General features: G+C 37.4%; 1 protein-coding gene and 1 long non-coding RNA gene across 6 annotated transcripts in view; one reads left to right on the forward strand and one right to left on the reverse strand.

Moving 5' to 3' along the window:
• dnc (phosphodiesterase dunce) overlaps positions 1-23056 on the reverse strand; it is a 474861-nt gene that overhangs the window by 252195 nt on the left and 199610 nt on the right. The window lies entirely within an intron of this gene.
• Positions 14215-17087, forward strand: LOC135841723 (uncharacterized). The gene is made up of 2 exons (XR_010557988.1): positions 14215-14312; positions 16659-17087. It is a non-coding gene; the product is annotated as an uncharacterized LOC135841723 (long non-coding RNA).

Here is a 23056-nt window from a genome sequence, read left to right on the forward strand (position 1 = left end):
GGATATTGTTCCAACCCGTTCTGGAGGCTCCATCGATATTTTAAGAATTTCAGCCCCCCCCCCACAAACAAAAAACTCAAAAGTTGTACGTCTAGACTGTATACCAACTTTCAGCTTTCTAGGTTCTGAAATTCTGATTTTTTTGCATTTTTAACGAAAAATTGAAAAATGCACTTCTCAGAACCTGAAGGGTCATTCCACGTCAATTGGACCAAAAAGTGGTAGGTGGGTTCGGCGATTTTTTTTAAATTTTTCCTGTGGAAAGACCAATTCCGAAGGGATGACCAATGGCGCAAATCGCAACCCTCTAGCCCATTTTTAACGGCAGCCAGGGGGTGTCAAAGTTTTCAGTGAACCAAAATATCATCCATCTCAGCAGTGGATTACTCGATAACCGCGATACCTACCAAAATGGAACTTTTTCCCATAGTTAGGGGTTTTGAAAGGCTTTTTGGTGATATCATAAAAATCAGTGTTGCCACTTTTTTCGTACAAAAAATTAGCTCAAAAAGTTTCAAAACGTAGTGTTCATATCGTTCCGACTCTCAAAAATTCTGAAAAAAATATGCTATAGACAACTGTTCATGCTGAACAACATATTAAAAAATTGAGATGGTAACTTGCCGCAAAGTCGATTTTAAAAAATTTAAACTTCGCGAAAAAATGCAATTTTTTGATTTAAAACGTGAAAAAAAGTTTTGATTGGTAAAGTTGACCCATTTGACCTTTATTTTTACGCATCCATTGAAAAAGTTGAAAAACCCCTTTCACCCGATGAAATGAACTCATCACAAAAAATCAAAATTCGAATACATTCAATTTTCAATTCCAAACATCAAAAAAAGTTTAAATTTATTCAGTTGTCTTATTTTGACCTCTTTCTGACGTATTTCATGAAAAAGTTGATAAAAATTACACTTGCAACAAAAAAATAAAAATTCGTTCATTTTTTGAATCTTTTCGAATTTTGATTTTTTTGTGAGGAGTTACTACATATTTCATTGAGTGAACCGGTTTTTTCGACTTTTTTAACAGATACGTAAAATAGGGGTCAAATGGGTCAGCTTCACCTATCAATACATTTTTTCATGTTTTAAATCAAAAAATCGCATTTTTTCGCAAACTTTGAATTTTTTAAAATCAACTTTGCAACATGTTACCATCCCAATTTTTTAATATGTTGTTCAGCATGAAAAGTTGTGCATAATATATTTTTTTCAGAATTTTTGAGAGTCGGATCGATATGAAAACTACGTTTTGAAACTTTTTGAGCTAATTTTTTGTACGAAAAAAGTGGCAACACTGATTTTCATGATATCACCAAAAAGCATTTCAAAATCCCTAACTATGAGAAAAAGTTCCATTTTGGTAGGTATCGCGGTTATCGCCGAATAATCCACTGCTGAAATGGATGATATTTTTGGTTCACTGAAAACTTTGACACCCCCTGGCTGCCTTTAAAAATGGGCTAGATATATAGTCCGGCATATGGCAATAGGAGTAATTGCACCCCCCCCCCCCGCCGATCCACTGGACAACTTTTTTCTTAAAAGGGACATCCCAAGGAACATTTTAGAGCAAAGTTGCCAAAAAAAAAGTTGGCCTTACTTACAAAATGGCGGCCATTTTAATTGACAGGTCAGCCGAAATGCGTATTGAAATTAGTTTGCAGAATGAATTTCAACTCTCCGTAGCTTCCCATCTCTATTTGATGAAATTTTGTGAAAATTTAAAGTTTCAAAAATCTGCTGGAGGCTTCAGGAATTTTCAAAAAGTTGCTGGAGGATCCAAAACGACTTGAAATTTACCTGCAGTACTTCGTAGCGTATTGAAATTAGTTTTTAGAATAAATTTTAGCTTTACAACTCCAATTTGATGGAATTTTGTGGGAATTTCGAGTTTCAAAAATCTGCTGGAGGCTCCAGAACTGCTCAAAACGGGTTGAAACCGTTTCCAATCGATTTGGCATGTCGAAAATAGAGTATATCCCAACTTTCAGCTTTCTTGGTCAATTTGGTAAAATTTTGATTTTTTCCCTCATTTTTGGCCTAAATTCGATTTTCAAAAATTCACCAAAAATCGAAAAACGCACTTTAGCACTTGAAATTTTGACAGGTGATAAGTTTTTGCATGATCTTTCGATCTACCTTTGTAAAGTTTGAAAAAGTTCGTGCAAGTCCTATGTTAAAACGCAAAATCTGCGATTTCGGCTGACCTGTCAATCAAAATGGCCGCCATTTTGTAAATAAGGCCAACTTTTTTTTTTGGCAACTTTGCTCTAAAATGTTCCTTGGGATGTCCCCTTTAAGAAAAAAGTTGTCCCGAATGATCGGCGGGGGGGGGGGTGCAATTACTCCTATTGTCATATGCCGGACTAAGAGGGCTGCGATTTGCGCCATTGGTCATCCCTTCGGAAGGTCTTTCCGCAGGAAAAATTTCAAAAAAATCGCCGAACCTCCCTACCACTTCTTGGTTTAATTGACGTGGAATGACCCCAGTTGAAGTGTCGATGCACGAGCATGTTTGGAAGCTCTTTCGATGCTTCTTGTACAGTCCAAAACGTTTTGTACTGGCTCCTAATTGGAATACCTTTAAGCGAATATCCCAAATCATGGACGAGAAAAAAATCATCGACTTTTTATGTATTTCGACTAATGTCCGGTTATTTTTCTGTTTCCAAGTTTTTCATATCTACACGTGACATATGTACGTAGACGTACCTACTTTCAAGTTGTTTACCAACGTAAGAAGTTACGTATAAGATCCGTATAAGGGAATTCGTCCCAGTTGGAAAATTATAGGAAAAGCGATGGGTTTCGTTAGCAAACAGTAAACAAACAGTCAAACACATACGCTGCGCTATACACCGGATAGTTTTATATTGCTCAAGTTGTATCGTTCATACTCGACTCGTAAGTCATAAAAGCGAGTAAATCTCCGAGTATACGAAAGTTTCCGCAACAGATTTCGTACGCGATACTGTTCATTATTTTGGAGACAAGTTCGCGGCGATAGTGTCAAAATTATGATTTAACCCATCGAGTCACCGCCCCCGCGCCACGCTGATACATCCCGAGTTGGCTCCTAGGTATTTTCTAACACACATGAACATTGCACGTTGTTATAGCTGGAGACTGGAGTTAGTTTCAGCGAGTTTTTTAAGACTTTTTGACAACACCGCCAATGTGTGGGCTAAGATCAGGGAATTCTTTGTAAGGATACCATACGAATACGGTCAAGTTTTCCGAATCGGTTTTCAAATTCATAACTTGACAGATTCTTCCCAGCAGATTTCACGTCTTCGCAGCTTCTAAAATGGCCGTATCCTTTGCTAATTTGAAGACCCATTCCCTCCAGTAAAACTGCACTATTTTGCTTCGAACTTCGAACGTAGCATTTCCCCTGTGCTGCCCTCTGACTGTACAGGTAAAATAATCTGTACAATAAGGAAATCTCGACTCGATTTACATTACAAAGTTAGCAGTCGACGCGACGTCGAGGTATCGTTTAAATAACATTAATTAACGCGCCAAGCAGCCGAGCATCGAAACGTTTAATCTCGCAAAAGCGACAAATCAATTTCGATAAATCAGCCTCGGTCGTCGCCGAAGCCGCGCCGTCGAAAAGCACCTACATTAATACAATTTAATTCTAAATTAATTGGCAATTTATTGAAATTAATTAAAAACGTTTCGACGAGACGAGTAGGTGCGGGATAGGTATGGTAAGTAAGTATTCTTTGAGACGATGACGATGACGATGACGACGCCGAAATCGCGACTGCCACGCCGCGCCGCCAAACGTCGCAATAATCCCAAAAGACTACGTCGTGTGCGCAATCAACGTAATAAATTATCGCTTGTACTCGTACCAGTAATTTGTCAAAGTTAAAATTTACGCTTAGCCCATTATAAATGGTTCGCCATTCATCTTACGGCGCGATCAAATAACAAATTCAAGGTTCTCTCGATACGAATACGCTTACAAACCTACAAATTCAGGCTCAAACTCGGGCTCGATCGTACACGAGCAAACGAGCATTAAAAGCGATTATAAACCTTTCAATGTACTCGTAGTTCAAAGATGAGCCTGAGTGTCTCGTCTTACTCGCCGAAATTGTGTCGCGAACGGGAACAATACCTATACGCCAACGCAGTGCATGGCTTTCGAAGCCAGGTAAAGGAATACCTACCATATGAGTAAGTCTACGTACCCTATAGTCTGCATTCTGGTATGTACATATACAGTAGATATAGGGATAGAGGTAGAAGTACTCGCGTACAATAACGATAATCCCCAAAAGTATAACGGAGAATGTCGCGCGTGCCAAACGTCAAACAGCAAATACATATATTTGTACGTAGACATACGTACGAGTAGGTAAGGTATTCTACCTGCAGTACACACGGCATTTAACAATCCGCAAAACATCGCTGAATAAACCATAAGTGTCTTGCAGCTAAATTGAATTGCTTTTTCATGCCACACCGCAAAAGCCAACGCCACTCTTTGCAATATCTACCTCTACTCCAACCCCTACCCCTACCGATACCGTATCTTCTACGGAGAATACGAGTATGGGTTGGAAAATGATTGATAAACTCGCATTCCAACTATACGCGGTATCATTTTATTTCGCTTTTCCGCCATATCCGCGTAACCCGCAACGAGACCCGACCCCCTCTTCCCCACTCTCTTGCTCCAAATTCGGCTTTCATAGTCAGATATACTTTTCAACTTTTCTAATTTATTAGCGAAATAATCGCCGAGATGAATAATTAAATTAGGTACCATACACATTTTCTTTTCGAAGAAATTATTCGTTTTGGGGGAATTTTTTTTATAGATTTAGTAAGCGTGAAATTCTCGTAGAGGGGTGAAATGCGGTACCCTATCGATTTCAATGAACGTAACCAACTACTGAGAAAACATTGCATAAAAAAGTTTCACAATTTTGGGCGATTTTTGAAAAACAACCAAACAAAAACAGAACGATTGTGGGGCATGGTGTTCACTGTTCAATATACGCGTTTAAATTCGATGATCGCCAATTGTAATGCCCCCCCCCCCAACTCATCCCTTCAAAGCATAATACCGCACACATCTTCAAATTTGTAATTTCGCAAGAACTGAAAAACCGAGGTACCTAAACGATTAAATATGTAGCCTACACCTATTTATAAAAATCCACACACGCGTGAGAAAATTATGTATTGCATTCCTATAAATTGAATCTGACCAAATGTACGCTTGATCTGATCTAATCAGATCTCATTAAACAGCTCTAAACTGCTCTGATCATTATCCCCTGAATATATGTACGAGTATAATATGATCTTAATACTTATGTATAGTCCTTAGTCCGGCAAATGACAATAGGAGTAATTGCACCCCCCCGCCGATCCTCCGGGACAACTTTTTTCTTAAAGGGGACATCCTAAGGAACATTTTAAAGCAAACTTGCCCAAAAAAAAGTTGGCCTAAAATGGCGGCCATTTCGATTGACAGGTCAGCCGAAATCGCAGATTTTGCGTTTCAACATAGGACTATCTAGCACAAAATTTTTCAAACCTCACAAAGGTAGATCGAAAGATCATGCAAAAATTTATCACCTGTCAAAATTTCAAGTGCTAAAGTGCGTTTTTCGATTTTTGGTGAATTTTTGAAAATCCAATTTAGGCCAAAAATGAGGGGAAAAATCAAAATTTTACCAAATTGACCAAGAAAGCTGAAATTTGGGATATATCCTATTTTCGACATGCCAAATCGATTGGAAACGGTTTCAACCCGTTTTGAGCAGTTCTGGAGCCTCCAGCAGATTTTTAAAACTCGTAATTTCCACAAAACTCCATAAAATTGGAGTTGTAAAGCTGAAATTTATTCTAAAAACTAATTTCAATACGCTACGAAGTACTGCAGGTGAATTTTAAGTCGTTTTGGAGCCTCCAGCGGCTTCTTGAAAATTCCTGAAGCCTCCAGCATGATTTTTGAAACTTTAAATTTTTACAAAATTTCATCAAATGGAGATGGAAAGCTGAAATTTACTCTACACTCCGATTTTAACACCCTCTGAAGAAGACTTCAGGTGAGTTCAAGCCGTTTTGGAGCCACCAGCGACTTTTTTAAAATTTTTGGAGCCTCCAGTAGATTTCTGAAACTTGAAATTCCCGCAACATCAATTTATCGAATGGAGTTGGCAAGCTGAAATTTACTTCGCAGGCTACATGGTGGTTTCATATGGTTTTGAAGCTTCCTGCTGAGTACTTTTACGAAATTTCAATTTTCCAAAAAAACGCCATACAACCTTTCAAAAAGTCGCTGGAGGCTCCAAAACGCCTTGAAATCCACCAGCAGTCAACTTCGTAGCGTATTGAAATTAGTTTGCAGAATGAATTTCGACTCTCCATTTCAGTTTGATGAAATTTTGGGGAAATTTCAAGTTTCAAAAATATACTGGAGGCTCCAAAACAGCTTGAAATCCACCTACAGCTGACCTCGTAGTGTATTTAAATTAGTTTGCAGAATAAATTTCAGCTTTCCGTCTCCATTTGATGAAATTTTGTAAAAATTTAAAGTTTCAAAAATCATGCTGGAAGCTTCAGGAATTTTCAAGAAGCCGCTGGAGGCTCCAAAACGACTTGAAATTTACCTGCAGTACTTCGTAGCTTATTGAAATTAGTTTTTAGAATGAATTTCAGCTTTACAATTCCAATTTGATGGAATTTTTGCAAATTTCGAGTTTCAAAAATCATGCTGGAGGCTTCAGGAATTTTCAAGAAGCCGCTGGAGGCTTCAAAACGACTTGAAATTCACCTGCAGTACTTCGTAGCCAGGGGCGGCTTTAAGGGGGGGTATAGGGGGTATACACACCCCCCAATCATTTGAAAATTCGGAATTTGTCGGCAAAATCAAATCGTTAATTTGCCGACAAAATCAGCAAACTATCCTCAAAAATTCTCAATTCTTTAAAAAGCGTTTGCCCTCGCTTCGCTCGGGCTAAAATGTTGTTTTCTATTTTTCAAACTAACCTTTCACATCAAAATTACTGCTGGTTTGCTTCTTGAAACTACAAATTTTCAAAATCTTTTGCCCTCGCTTCGCTCGGCCCACTTTCAAACTCACAATTTCGCGAAATCTGTGATTGAATTTGAAAAATATTGAGATCAAAAAAAAATTCCTTCATTAAAATTGACGTGAACTCAAAAATTGAAAAGAAAATTCCTGAAATACTCGTAGTAATACTCAAACTATTTGAATAGTACGAATTTTTCATTTTCTCTGAATAGAGCCAACTAACTGTTCAAAAACATACAAAAATGACTTTTTTTTCGTTTTTTGGACCAATTTTTTAAAAAAAATGTCGCTCTCGCTTCGCTCGAGCAGTAATTTTACCTTCTTTTCAATAAACTGATAATTCTTTTTGAAAAGTTTTCAGAAAATTATCTAAAATTCCGATTTTTCATGTCCAAAAATCTGGTTTTGCTCCCCCTCCATCAAAAATGAAAATAACCCTGTCCCCAATGATTTCAGCATACGCTACTGGTATTCAGCATGTTAAAATTTTGATTTTTGTCAGAAAAATCACAATTTTTTTGTCGGCAAAATGACATGATACACCCCCCCTCCAAATGAAATGACTTCGATTCGCCTCTGCTTGTCAGTAAGTAAGTAGGTATGTATGTACTTAGATATACTTCTTTTGTGAGCATTATTGTTTTTCAGACTGTAAAAAATTTAAATTTTAGTCGCATGCTTAATTTTTCATGTCAAGAGCAGGATTATATTGGAAGAAAACGGTCAAGAGTATAAAAATAACCGTTTATAGGGCCTGACTAATTTAATAAAATAGGTATTTTTGAGGAAAGGGAGGGGGGAATGAAAATTCATGAAATTATTAGATATATTAAAGCGTGGGCCGAAAAAAAAAACTTCGATGTTTGATATTGATAACGATCAATACTTACTTATTATTCTACATTAAAAATGATAAAATTCGGGGATAATTTACTTTGTGTTGTAAATTGACCTGCAGCATCTCTGTCTCATGAAATTCGCGTCTTCATTTGAAATATTTTCTGAAAACGAATTTTTCAGTATCGTTTGCACGCCTTGCCTGTTTATTGAATTTCTATTACCTACCAACACGTATAATTCTTGGTTATATCGAGCACTTTGAACTCGTTCGATTCTTTTTCCTCGCGTTATTTTTTTCCTTTGGAAGTTGGCAAAACTCAAAATCACTTCTGAATTTGATTACATATCAAACTTTGGCGCCCACAACGAAGGAAAAAAGTAATAAGACGAAGTAGAAGCGTGAAAAGAAAGCAACAAAAAAAAAAAAAAAAAAAAATAGGCAAGAATGAAACGATGACATAAGGATGAAGACATATTATCAAGTAAAAAGAAAACGCGCGGATTGAATAACGACACCGACTCATTTTGTCGACAAAAGCGAAGAAAGTATACGAGTAGAGAGAAGGCGTTAGCTGCGAGAGCGAGAGCGAGAGCGTTCAACGTTGATATTCGCTGAGAGTGTTAAGTTTATAGGACACGCTGTACACGTATAAACATTTTTGCGGCAATAATCGAAAAACTATTTCCTTACAATGTCACGATCATCAATCATTTTCCAACATTTTTCGCAACTTTGTAAAATCTTCATCGCATCGCCTAGGTTTATAATACTCGTACGTATTATAAGTATACGCGGTAAAGATGCGAGAACAGCTCGTACGATAGTGGGAAACGAGGCTGCTCCGTGGTTCTTGGTTAGGGTCTGTGTACTCAAACTCATACTATAGCTTTGCTTTTCACCCAAATGATGCAAATTACATAATACATAAATGTAGGTATGGTGTAATGGTGTATCGAAATTGTTTGATTTTTAATTTAGCTGCTGAATCGGAGGAAAATATTTTTCAAATTGAAAGATTTTCTTCGGAGAATTTAAAGTACCTACACCTATAGTACCATAGAGCGACGATGAGACGCGAAACAAAGTTGGCGAGGAAAAAATCGAAATTAATCCTTGGCCTGGTTTCGTGCTGTAATTTGGTTTAGATTAAGGTGGTCGTGATACTTATTCGTATAGTAAGTTATACATATAGCGTAGACCTACTGTGTATTTATTTGACGTAGCGTGGGTAATTTTTTTCATGCGTACTATACGTAATTCGTAGTTATAGGCTACGTGCGATGACATGATATGAACACATTTTGGTGTATTGTCACACCTCTCGAACTGCGTGCAATTGGTCGCCCAAAGGGCACATGGCGGGTATTTTTTACTCGATCGACTTGAAAAATACGTACGTATTCTTATACCTGTAATCAAAAATACCTTTACTACGATCGTTTTAACCTTTAGCTGGCGATTAGCGGGCATAAGTAGCCTACCATAAGCAGTCGGTTCTTGGATATCAGTTCGGCCTGCTAATGTGTTTTAGTACATTACATACTCGTGCATACAAAATTTATAACGATCGTAATCACGCACATAGCGTATTACGCGCATCCCTTACAGTCCACCTAACTGGTCGTAATTTCTTCCATTGTGAATTTCTCCAAGTGGAAAAATTTTCAACGTACATATGTGAAAATAAGGCGAAAAAATACAATCTCGTTAGGTATTCCTTTTAGAGCACACCTCACTATCCTGTATTCGTATTCGCATTCGTATTCGAGTTGCTTTTTTTCCTCGTTCACGTTCTTCGACGCCCATAAAATATGCCATTGCCCTTTAACCTCTTCCACGTAGGTATCTGGAAATGTTATCCCATATCAAGTATACCTGCCGGAATTCACGCTACAACGGTGAAGTTTGTGTTCGCCAGCAAAAAAAAAAAGAAAGAACACGACAACTTTTTTGCCAGTTGTTTTTCCGAGTTTGTTTTCCTTAGTTGGGTGTTCTTAAACTTGGCCGTTATAATTAGATCTCTCGTCGTCTAAAGACAACTATCTTTAATTCGATTGAATAAATTTCGAATGGCGCAGCTGGATGGTTTGAAAAGTACGAGTAGGTATCTATCGCGAGTTGTTTGAATATACTGCAAAAGGATATACTCGACTGAGGGGTTGTTTAACAAATGCTTAAATTTTATAGATGATCAATGATCGTCCTTTCCAGTTACTTATCTGAATTTCGTAGTTCACTGTTGTCTTTGCGAATGTTTCACTCGACTTTGCTGTTGAAGAAGCGTTTGAGATGTGCGATGTTTATTGTTTACATACCTTTTGCCTGTTACGAGATAAACATTAGACTACTCGTATTTCGCTGTACCGTGGTCCATTCGAATTTGATAACTTTTATCGATAGGTACTAGCTAACCTACTCAAAAATCTTATTTTTGCGTAAATTCGTGTTTTAAACATTTTTTATTCTCAAATATTTCGCATCGATGAGACCAAAATATCGAAAAATTTCATTTCTGAAACTGGGGGATTATTTTCGAACGCAGTGGTGCCAACTTTTTTTGGCCGTTATGGGCTATTTCAAAAAATCGAGAAAAATAGCCGATGACGTGACAAATTTTTTGGTCTTTTGAAATTAGCAAAATTCATATCTCGCCATGTTTCGTCTTAATTATCGCAAAATATTCGAAAAGAAACTATCGAAAATTTTCAGGTCCTAAAGTTTATTTTTGGATTTTCGGTGAATTCGGGAATGCTTAGGTATTTGAAAACTTCAAAAAAGCTGTTTCAAAGGCCATTTTTATACTTTTTCAGTTTGAATGACTCTTTTGATTCAACTCCCCCATATCATCAACTACTTTTTTTGGGTCACTCTGGAGCCTACAACGATTTTTTCCAGAAATTTCAAATCACTTTGAAGAAGCGAAAAATGAAATTCAGCGAATATAATTTTAGTTGGAGCTTATTGGGCAATCGCTAAACCGCTTTAGGTAATTACCTCAAAATTTTCACGTTTTTAGGTTTTTTTGAAATTGACAGTAATGACCCAAAAATTGAAACCACCGCGTTCCAAAATATTTCCCCAGTTTCAGGAACGATATCTTTCAATATTTTGGTTTTTGCGAAGAAAATTTTTGCGAAACACGAACGATTTTCAAATTTTTAACGGCTCAGTAGAACCCTAAAAGTGGTCTTGGATTTTGACGAAAACATCGTATGTACCTATATGTAGATTGGCGCAAAATCTCAAATATGTACTTTCATTTAGGGCTGGGCCATTTTTTCCCAAACAGGTTGGGCAGCGACAGGAGCGAAAAAATACGATTTTTTGAAAATTCCTTTTCTTCGAGGGGTATTTATCTCCTCCAGGGGCACCTCTGCGATTGAAATATTCATTAAGGAACTTTCAACTCAAAACGAAAGTTCCTGTTGAATTTTTTCAAAATCTGCCGAATTTTTTTGGGGGGGATCCGGCCGTCCTAATTAATTTATACCTACGCATTTTTTGAACACAACAGATGTGTTCTTTTTATACGGATTTTGGCAGATTTGGAATCCACAAGAATCTGCATCGACTCGCGAGGTCATAAAAATGGAGTACAAATCACAATTCAGCCTCGTACGTTATTTCGATCTCTCGATTTTTTTCATGAGAAATAAACCAAATTTGAATTTGCGAAAATTCGCCAAAAATCGAAAAATTAATTTCAGCTCCTAAAATTGCTTCTGGTGGCGTATTTCAAGACCCTCTTCCAATTCCTCTTCGTCCGACCTAGAAATGCTTATGCTCGTTGAGATACTTACATTTATAGAACCGTTGAAAGTAGCCAATATAAAGCTTGAAATAAAAGCTTTGCGCCATTTCACACAAAGTTTTCAAAATTGAATATTGTACAGACAAATTGGAAAAATTTTACTGCCCAATTAGGAAAAAAATCAGCGAATCAATCAGGTCTGGTCATTTCACATCCATTCGTCCAAAATTTTGACCGCCCAAACACCTCACCTCAGAACCATCGACTCGACACAATTCCGTATTTAAACCATGAAAACGATTGAAAAAACCTCGAGGAGGAACTGACGAGGTAAGTACGTGAAAGATAATGTACTTTTCCCTCCCCAGTCACCATCAACGTTAAGGTAGTTCATCTGTTGAATTGTTTTAAAAAATGAATGAAAAAGAAAATGGAAAATGCGAACATACAAAAATAGAAAATAAATCCTACTCGAAACAGATGAAACGAAAAGATACAAGATTTTCCAGTTTTTATTTCGTATTTTGTATTTTTTTTTCTTCTTCCGCAATCTGTCCAAAAAAATTTACGCGATATCAAATTACATACAACTGAAATAGGCTTCGGCTACACTAAAGCTAATATAGTTTTTGATAGCGTAAACATCGAACCAAAGTCTCTCTATTTCGTTGCAAAATCGCATATTCTTTGATCAGTACTTACATCTCGGGTCTGGTGTATGTGATATATTTTTTTTTCATGCCGTTTTCTTCTCGGCAACAATTCGCTTTGATATTTCCTTTTTCATTTTTTACATCTGGCACATCTTTATGAGCTGGATTCAGAAGGCAACATAATAACGGGAAATACACACTCTCGTATATACAATACGAGATGAGAGAATAGAAAAAATTGCGCGTTAAAGCAGAAATACTAGGGCATCTGCGTTCATCTTGCACATAATATTCATTGTTATCACGTATTTCGCGTTTATACAGATATACAGGCAGACAGACAGACGCAGAGCGAGCTTTGGCTTGAATTATGGGTGCTATACCATGCCATACATACATAGACAATACGAGTCCTATGTGCCATGTACATACCAAGACAGACACAGAATCTCTATCTAGCCTATGCATCAATTACGATGCTATTTCCACGACCAAAAAGTAAAATACGACTAAGCCTTTTGCCATTTATGCATCCGCGATGAGTGGTCAAATAGAGTTTGGGCTTCTTATATACTGTATATGTATTATTTCCATTTCATCGCGTGTTCGTGCGATATACGACGCACGTGTCGAAAGAAAAGCAAACTCCAACTCGCAGATGATGATGTGGAGAAATTTTAAGAGGAATTTCATGTCGTACGTGTGTTTCGAGCGTGTATCACATTTTTGAGTCGTAGGCACCGCGTTGTGCAAGAAATTGATAAAACCACAAAATCTGCTCACAATCAGAGGGGAATCTTTTCAGCAGGCAAAAAAATTCTTGAACCCGGGCAAGCTTAAATCAAAAGCGCATAAAAAATACATCAACGGCCAAACTTTCAGAGCCCTTGTACATTTGTCAATTTTTGGTGAATTTTTGAAAATAAGTAGCAGGTATTTGGGTTTAAAAATAACTGGAAAAAAAATCAAAATTTAACCAAATTGATTTAGAAAGCTGAAATTTGATATGAGCCTTTTTCGGGAAAGCTAAATTCCACTTTACCGTATAGTTTAATTTTGATATTATGATGAATTGGGTCTGAATGTGGAGGGAGGGAGGGGGGGGGGTTCGAGTTATCCGAGAGCGAATTCCAGATTTTTAAATTGCCATAAAAAAACCGTCTAAATTAGTTTTAGAGCTTTTAAATAGAACAGTTTGATTAAATTCGATCAGATCCAATCTGAAAAATCTCTAATCTAATTTCTTCTGATCAAATCCGATCATTTCACCCCAAATTGATCTGCAAACTCGTGAGAGTAATCGAATGTCACGAGTTTCGTCAGATTTTTTCGCGATCAAATCAAGTTTTATCAATTTGTACCTTCGTAACACCCACAACGACATCGACAACAAAGAGCAAATTATTGTCCTTCTTCATTGTAATTCGCAATCTGTTTTCTGTACATACTTTAAATTAGAGTAGGTAGGTACCTATATTTCAGTTCTACGACCGTTTTACTCAATTTATAAATGCAGTAGCACGCTTTCACCGAGTAAATCGAGCTGTGGTTTTATTCAAACTCGTTAACGACCTTTTTTTCCCCCAACAGAGGCGAAAAGACAACTACATTTCGAGTTGAATTCGTATTTCATAGCAGTTAGAAATACTTTATCGATGGTGCCATGTTGTTGAAAATGTCGCGCTCATTATTGACTATCGCGTCGTCGTTGATATGCGATAATATTCATCGCGAAAATTACCCTTTTAAAAATTCACAACGTAATAAAATATAATTTATGGCGTGTTTTTTTTCTTGAAATATGTTCTAGATATATTGTAAGTTTGAGCTATGTTACAGGCCAATGCTATGTAGTAGGTACTAGGTACTCGTACTTCTCTATTGTCTGTAGCTTTGAGGTCATGGGTGTTCTGTTCGTGTAAGTACATATATGCAATAGCAAACCAAAAAGTTGACCGTATTTTTAATACCCGAAAAATTCCAACTGAAAGTGGTAAGTAAAGCGCAAAAATTGGATTAGTTTTTTCCTATTTTTTGAAATTGGCAATAATGCCCCAAAATTGACACATTTGCGTTCCAAAATATTTCCCCAGTTTCAGAATTAGGTATATTTTTTCATATTTTGGCTTAATATCGTACTTGGAAGTCACTCAAAGAGTTCATCTTACACATCTGCAATCGCATGTGGCAAACTGGAGAATGGCCAGATGATTGGACCCAACCAACAAACATTACATCATTTACTTACAATGTACTTTGGACCATTCGGACCATTCGTAAAGAAGATCGGCAATGGATCAAAGGGATAAAAATGTGGTGCTGGAGACTGCTGCTGAGAGTCCTTTAGACAGCAAAAAGAACTAACACCTCTCTGACTGTGGTGCAGGTGGTGCTTGGCCGAATACTTTAGTACTTCTGGATGGGTCACAGGAACGGATGCCAAGGAGACAATTTTTGTGCAAGGCAGAGTAGAAAGAGCCACAGCATGAGGATGATCATCAACCAGATCAACCTGGTGGCGGCGGACTGACTCCGTTTACAGAGCAATGGGCCACAGCTTTGCTGAATGCGTGAGAAGCACACAGGACACGGGGCAATGACACTTGATTACCTGCAGGATTACATAAATGTTGTGATTCGCAAACTTTCAACCACTCAGCAGTACTCCAGAAACGGTCTCGGATTTTGATGCAATTTTTTTTCTCGTATCAGGTTGACATGCCTAAATTAACATACCCTTCTCCTGCCAGTACCCAAGGAATCTAACTGCTTCATCATCAAGTGTCCCATTTAATTTTTCAGGATTGATTTCTCCTAATAATTCACACTCAAATAAGTGTTTGTCAGTCTGAACGTCGCCGCATTCACCCAGATCATCATCAGCCAACTCGTCATCGTTTGATGACCTCTACACATGATCTGATTTTGAAAAAAATCGAAGAACCCTCGTGCAAAAATCCGCCAATTTGGCATGGAATGACCCACTAACATCCCGCACAACAATTGTCGACGTCGACATTTACATCGACTACGTTTTTTTCCAACATATGATGGAAAAGTGATCAATTAATTGTTTAGTAGGAATCTTCTGTCCATACAAAAGCCAGGTAAATGAAAATTTTCAAAATTTTCTCATCATTTCTGATACCTCAACATGCCATCTCGAAATGTAGATGTAAAATTCGATGCTCGAAATTTACATCTACAACTATGTCGACCAATTTTTCTGAATTAAAATTTCTGTTTTAGTGTTTAAAATTTTAGTAAACATTCAAAAATATGATCTTGTTCAATGTGGAAAACAAATTTTTTAGGGAATTGATGAAATTATTCACTTTTCCGCAGTTTGGAGTTGTAGATGATATGATGTTGATATTGTGGATGTATTTTGTTGATGTCGAATTTCACATCAACATTAACATCGACATGTCGACATGAAAATGGATTAGTTTGATACTCGCAGATAAAGTATTGCACCATCTTTGATATAAGGGATTTCTGTTGAACTTCTTGATTATACAGACTTTTCATCTGTACTTCTTCGGAAGTCGACTTTGCATCGATGCTGTTTTCAGCACTAGCAATAGCCACGTCAGAAGAAATAATTTTTGGAACAAAAAATTAAAAAATTTTAAATTCAAATTCTATAACTTGACGAAGCAGGAGGTCGATATAAATTTCGATGTGAATGTCGATCCATCCACATCCGTCACTTTTGGATGCCCCATGTCAATGTGAATTTCGACCCTGTGTGGAGCCAATTGTCGACACGAATGTAGATCAACATCAGTCGACAATTACATCGACAATTAGCTCGACACAGGGTCGAAATTCACATCGACATGTGGCATCCAAAAGTGACGGATGTGGATGGATCGACATTCACATCGAAATTAGCATGGTCATTGTTGTACGGGATGTGCCTGTCGCCATAGTCTTGACATTCTTGAAGTTTCTATACAGGCATTAAACACTTTTTGGATCCAATTTATTGACTTTGGTCCAAAGTGTTTGATCTGTTCAGTATATATGTTATCCACACCAGCAACCTTCCTATTTTTGGACAATTTGAATGCAGACTTCACTTCTTTATTAGTAATTGTTGCAGCAAAGTTATTCACTTCCTCATCCATGCATCTTTCCACTTTTGTTCGGCTGCTTTTGCTGTCAGTCTTGCCATTCAGGAGTAGTTGATGGGCTACTTGGTTAGCTGTAACCTGAATGAAATTGCTCTGTTGGGTTTTGCCTCCATCAAGTCTCTTCAACAGTTTCCAGGCTTTTCAGTTATCTTCGCAGAAATCCAGATTTTCTACTAATTCCTGTCATTTTTTCTGTCTAGATTCTGCTATATCACTTGCTAATCATCTTCCACTATTGAAGGATGCCGGCAGTTTTGCATCAAAGACCAAGCTCAGCTTCTGCTCTTCAGCCCATATCTCCACTAGGCCACCATCTATATCATTTTCAGCATATCCCCAGATTACACTATGGCTGTTGAAGTCTCCAACTATTATTCTTGTTTCTGTGGATGCCATCTTTTGAAGCTGGGTTTTCCCAAAAACTGGTTTGGTGGGGGCCAGAGCAAAAGAAAATTACCATAGAGGTACCTAATGTTATCACCGCAGAAAGTTGTGATTTTTCTTCAGTCTTGTTTTACTCGTAGCTCTTGTAGGAAGGGACAATTGAAACAAATTGAAGATAACATACGACATATAGGTATGAGTCGAGCATCTTGTCCATGGGTACCGGTTACCTACTTATAGCAGAAGTGCACTAACATTAAACGATCACACGGCTGGCCGAACGCATAAGTAGACGCTACACCATACACCGTACTCCTATACCCTATACGTTTGCCCTGTGGAAGCGCAAAGTGCATCCGTACACAGGGAGTGCTTTTAAATACATCATCTATTATTACCTAGTTTTGAACAAAGTGCTTTTAATGGTTTACGTAAGTGTGCTCGAATGAAGGAGCTATTCAAATTCTACATTTGTTCTTTTTCATGGCTCGCGTTTGAGATTTCACGTACAAATACCGAGCGGTGCGCCCGCGGCCCGCGTCGCGCCGCATCCCATCGTCGTCATCGCAAACTCTAAACGCCTACTGTTAGTTTATACAAAAATACATGTACACAAATGAAAAGTGGCTTTTCCATATGCGCCAATGTGAATAAGTTATGCGCGTGTACTTTACGTGCGCATATTTTCAGTAGCATTTTTCCAAACACCCGTCGGCAGTCGTATAAAGAAAAGGTCAAATTATTATAAGATCGACACTGCTTACACGAATACTTTCCATTTTCACTCGTATTTTTCATATTTAACAGTAGATTTGTCAAAGACTAGCAAACAGTTGGAAATGGACAGAAAATCTACTCGTAATATGCAGTTAACACCCCCTCCTCCCTCTCCAATCACCCCAATTTCATTTACTTTTCATAGTAATTATGCAACCCACCCGAGCTGGTTCCATTACACAACCACTTGTAAAAGAAGTTTTCTGAACCTACATATAATATAATGTGTGACAATTTCACTTGGTACAGATGGTCCAACATTTCAATTCAATAGTTGAAGTTGGAAACCAAAAAGAAAACTTTTTGCCCCGCGACAAATTAAAGAACGGAATATTTTCTCTCAAAACTGAAATTCATCAATACCGTACCGTCGCGTCGCGTCGCGTCGAATAGTGTAAGTTATGTAATTTCGAGAAAAACACCCGAACGAACTATTATACAAGGTCACGAACCGGAACGTCGAATCGAAAAGCAATCACGCCGAAACAAAATAATCCTACATACGAATTCGACATTATGTATTTCGAAAATTCGACAATAGAATTAGACTCGTACAGAACAAGGCGTAATACCCGAATCGAGCGATAAATAAGATTACGTCGAGATTTCATCTATAAGAAAATTAAGAAAAGCGTTGGAAAGCTTTAAAGCCTTCGTATCACATTCGATGATATAGACAAAATTTGCGTATAGTTATAAGCTTCTTTGTAATAATAAACTCGTCATCATCAGCTACAAAAAGTTACTCGCAGGTAAAACTTTATCCGAGTTGGAAATTTTCGGCGATAAGTACGAGTATAAAGCTTCAAAGACGCGACGCGACGCGAGGGTATAGCAGAGAGAAGAGATATGCTCGATGCTGGGGAGTGCGGCGCTGCATAATAATTTCATTCGCCGCCGAATGATGCGGAAATGACTCATATTCATCTTATACGAGTAGTATATACCTTCCGGTGTAACAAACACAAGACTGATTCAGTCAATATTCGAAGACGACTACAGCGATGAAAATTAAAAGGAAATTATCGACGATAGTTTCATCGAATACCAGGCAGCCTTCATAACTTATCAACTTTGATCGATCGAACTGAAATTTAGCTACTTAATTGAAAGAGTGTGACCCTTCACACTTTAGAGCCTCAATTTAAGAATTATCGAAATTTGTTTGTGAGGCCTCCAATTCCACATGAAGTTTTTTTGTAGGTTCCCACATTAGAAAAGAAGGGAATTTTTTATCATTGGCTCAACCCCCCCCCGTGGAGCCGAGTGGGGGGAGGGTGAAGTTTTTTCAGAAATTAAAATTTCTCGTATCGATGCCAACTTTGGAGTTTTACTGCTCCAGACTGCTGCACTTGGACATTGAAGAATATCTTGCGGTGATGGTGTTTCAAAGGTATCTATGTAGGTAAGTAAAGCTTTTTTAAAAAAGAGTGAAAATTCGAAAAAAAAAGTTTTTTTCTGAAAAGGGGATTGTTTAGAATTATGACTTTAGGATGGAAAATTCGTCCTTTTTTTTTTGTTCATTTTCAAACTCCAAAAATTACCAAATGTAAGTGCAAAAAAGTAAAAATTCCAAATAAGAATCACCCTCAAAAAGGGATGTCCTAACTGGCAGAACATTTTTTTGCATCGATCGAATGTAGATCGAAAGAGCATTTAAAAATACACCACCACCCACCAGCCAAGAATTCAGGTTCTGAAGTGGATTTTTCAATTTGTGGCGAATCTTAAAAAATTAAATTATTTAGATCAAAAGTGCAAAAAAAACTGAATTTCAGTAAACATGGCCTAAAAATGCTGAAAATTGATATACGATACCTTACAGCTTTTCAGGAATTTTTTGGGGAGCTGAAATTTCCAATCAACATGCTGAAGCTATTGAGGAAACTTTAGCTTATCAACTTTATTTGGTGAAATTTTGTGAAAATTCCAGCTTTCAGAAATCTTTTGCAGGCTTTTAACTGCTCAAAATGATTTGAAACCGCTCGCAATCGAGGAAGGCTCTTATTTTATACTTGGTGGCAATTTTTTTTTTCGGCTTCTTCTTTTCTCACCCCCAAAGTGGATCCATTCGATTCGAAGACAAAATAAATCCTATGAAGTTTCAACCTTCCAAGTGAAAAAAATGTTGCCAGATTGCGCTCAATTTTCCAAAAAATCATAGACAAATTCAAAATTTCACTACAAAACTACCTACTTTGAAAAAATAATTGGTTCATTTATGAATTCATTGAAACATTGCTATTTGATACCCAATTCCAATGATGAATGGTTACCAGTATTTTATAATCGAGTTACTTACCAGTAACAGTAACTTATAAATTAAAAAAAAAAAATCTCAGAAAATTGTAACAAAATGAAGGCTACCTTTGAATCATCTAAAACTTTCAACAACTTACCGAACTATAACTGAACTGACAAAAGTGGACACGAGCTAATTACAAATTTCTTATTTTTACACGTGCAATAATTTTTCAAAAACGAGTTTCAAAATTTTCTTCCAATTTTGTAAATTTTGTACATTTTTGACGGGTTTTCATACTTTCTTACTTCTTAGTCATTATCGAATTTCGTACTTTTTTTCGTGAATTGTTAGTTTTCTCGGCCAGTAGACATCCGACCTCAACAACTGTTGGAAAAAATTGATTTTTTGGGCCGTTTTGGTTCAAAGGAGGAATATTGAGATGAACTAAAATGTAAGAAAAAATCAAAAATTAGAAAATTTTGGGTGATTTTCTATTTTTTAATTTTTTGAAAAATTGGGGAGGGGGAGCAATCTGACACCACTTTTTTCCCTGAGATAAAAAAAAATCGTGAATTATTTTCTTACCATATGGAACAACTTTGGGAGGTGTGAGCAAAAAATCTCAAACTTGAAAATAAGAACCACCCTAGAAGGAGGAGGAGGGGGGGGGTTAAACATATCTACGTAGGTACAAAATTAAAACCTTCTAGGTCAGTTCGATAACATTTTGAGTTCTCGGATTTTAATGATAATGGTCCTAGGTCAACGCAGAATCTACTATCAGCACTGGTAATTCTTCTCGAAACAGGTATAGGGCGGGCATGGGCCGTAGAGGGAATACTCCGACACTTTTTCAGAATACCTCGTTTTCGATGACTCATATCTGCCCTCCAGGAATACCTGCAGAACTAGAATTTGTTCCGAGTGACTTTCAACTCAAAATGAAGGTTCCCGACGAATTTAGTCAACATTGTGCGACATTTTTTTATTCTCGATTCACCCTATCCACACTCGTACAGCACAGAATGAAATGGTACGTAATTTCGCGCATAAATTTTCGCTTCGTAGAACGTTTAATGAATGAAAGTAGGGCTATCGCACCCACGATACGACGAGGGGTTGACAATAAATAATTGTTAATCCGTTGGTTCGAATGCTACCGCGGTGGCGATGGCCAAGATACTCGTAACTGCAGTCACTTGACACTCGACGAGTAGGTAAATCACCCAACGAACCTAAGTTCATTAAAATATACGAGCAAAATACTCTACTCATCGTACTAGAGAGATATAGATACGCAGAAAATACGAGTATCGTTAATGCTTAATCGTGCAACGATCGTTAAAGACGTATCATTAGTTATGTTCGGGTTCGACGATGACGATGGCGAAGTACAGACGCAGACGCATCGCTCGCAATGATAATTTAATTCGAAATTCGACGCTTTCGAGTCGCACTCGCAGACTCGCTCGCCGTAATGGTTATGGTTTCGCCAGCGCTAGCGCCAACGCCAACGACACCAGCAGCAGTTCCATCGCCGTGCCGTGCTGTGGCGGGGCTTAAGGCTTAACGCTCACGATACTCAATTACCTACTCAATTTTCGCACATAGGTAATACGTAGGTATTCGGGTAAATACCTATTACCATTACCACCCATTGTTGGTATTTCGCTATCGCTGCTTGGCAATGTACCTACGAAAGATGCTAATTCGCTAAGACGATTACCTCGCGCGCCACGCCACGTGTGCTAAACAAATTGTCGTAAATTCTTCCGCACACGCGTGAAAAATCGCCCTACATTTATTCTGAAATTTAGACGTACCTACACTCGTATTTTACCCTTTACTACCGCACCTACTTATCATGCCGCAGTCACATAGCGAATCCGAGAAACAGAAAACGCTTCGATAAATACGTCTTCGCACAAATATCGCGCCATAAAAATAAATTCAAGCGTGTTCGCGAAGATTTCAGAATTTTCCAGTCAAATTACTTATTGGCTAGATTTTGTAACCCAACCAAACCGAATCGTTCCTTTCGCCTCACAAAAAAGTTCAATTACTACCATTATCGTTCAAGGTTTAGGCGGTAATAGGAGGTAGTCAACCTTCACTCGAGGGTAATTTTTTTCTCCCGGTTTGAAATTAATTACATTTTATAGAGCGTAATTTGGCAAAATGTTTACGTTATTACTTTTTTTTTTTTTTTTTAATATTGTATGTACAGATAGGTAAGTAGGTAAGCACCCTCAAAATACTTTAATCGCGGCCCTCTAAACGTTTTTATAGCCTATAGGTACCTATACACGAGTTCGAAAAAAATCACGTATTTCTTTCAACTCGATTTCCGAGCCCACATGATTCATAATAATAATATTCCGCGATTATAAACATTAAACACCATACCTACCTACCTATCTCATTAATATACATTTAATACGTAGGTAAGCACCTAATCTACGAGTAATATATGAATCGGTTGAAACCGTGTGTTTATCGAGCAATTATAACTTTTATCGACTTATCGAGTTTATTCCAACTCCCCCGAGCACGTACATAATATTTTTCTCTATTGTAGATTTTTCACAATTCATTATCCAATCGCAATCGCATATACATAGGTATGTTATGTATTGTCAACAGCGCAGTGTTTTTTTCTGTTTTTTGTCATCAATTAAGTAAGGCTGAAGGATATTTCGACGTCGAGGCAGTGCATCGAAGTTATGAAAACCATTTTTTTTAGTCAGGAGTCACAAAATCCAGAAAAATGACTTCCAATCGACAGATAGTCAGATATGTACTTTCACACATTTATGTAATTTCCGAAAATTGATAGAATATTAGAAAACGGCTAAATGTACATCAAAATGTCGTCGAAACTTTCCATAAATTGTTTAGATCATTATTAAAACTTTACACTCATGGAACATCCAAGGTAACTTACTGCACTTTATAGCCAACTTTTTAAAAGATAGACTCTTCAGAGTTGAAATTTCAAGTGAAATCTCTGATGAATACTCTCTTGTCAATGGAGTTCCTCAGGATGCTGTGTTAAGCCCAACTCTGTTCATTGTAGGAATTAATGACCTCACTGAAGCAATTCCTTCTCCAATCAAAAAAGCTTTATTTGCTGATGACCTCAACATTTCTCTATTTTGTAATCACATAGAACTTGGCGAATCTCTACTACAA

The sequence above is a fragment of the Planococcus citri genome, chromosome 3 (assembly GCF_950023065.1).
Source record: "Planococcus citri chromosome 3, ihPlaCitr1.1, whole genome shotgun sequence".
In the NCBI taxonomy this organism is placed as follows: Eukaryota; Metazoa; Arthropoda; class Insecta; order Hemiptera; family Pseudococcidae; genus Planococcus; species Planococcus citri.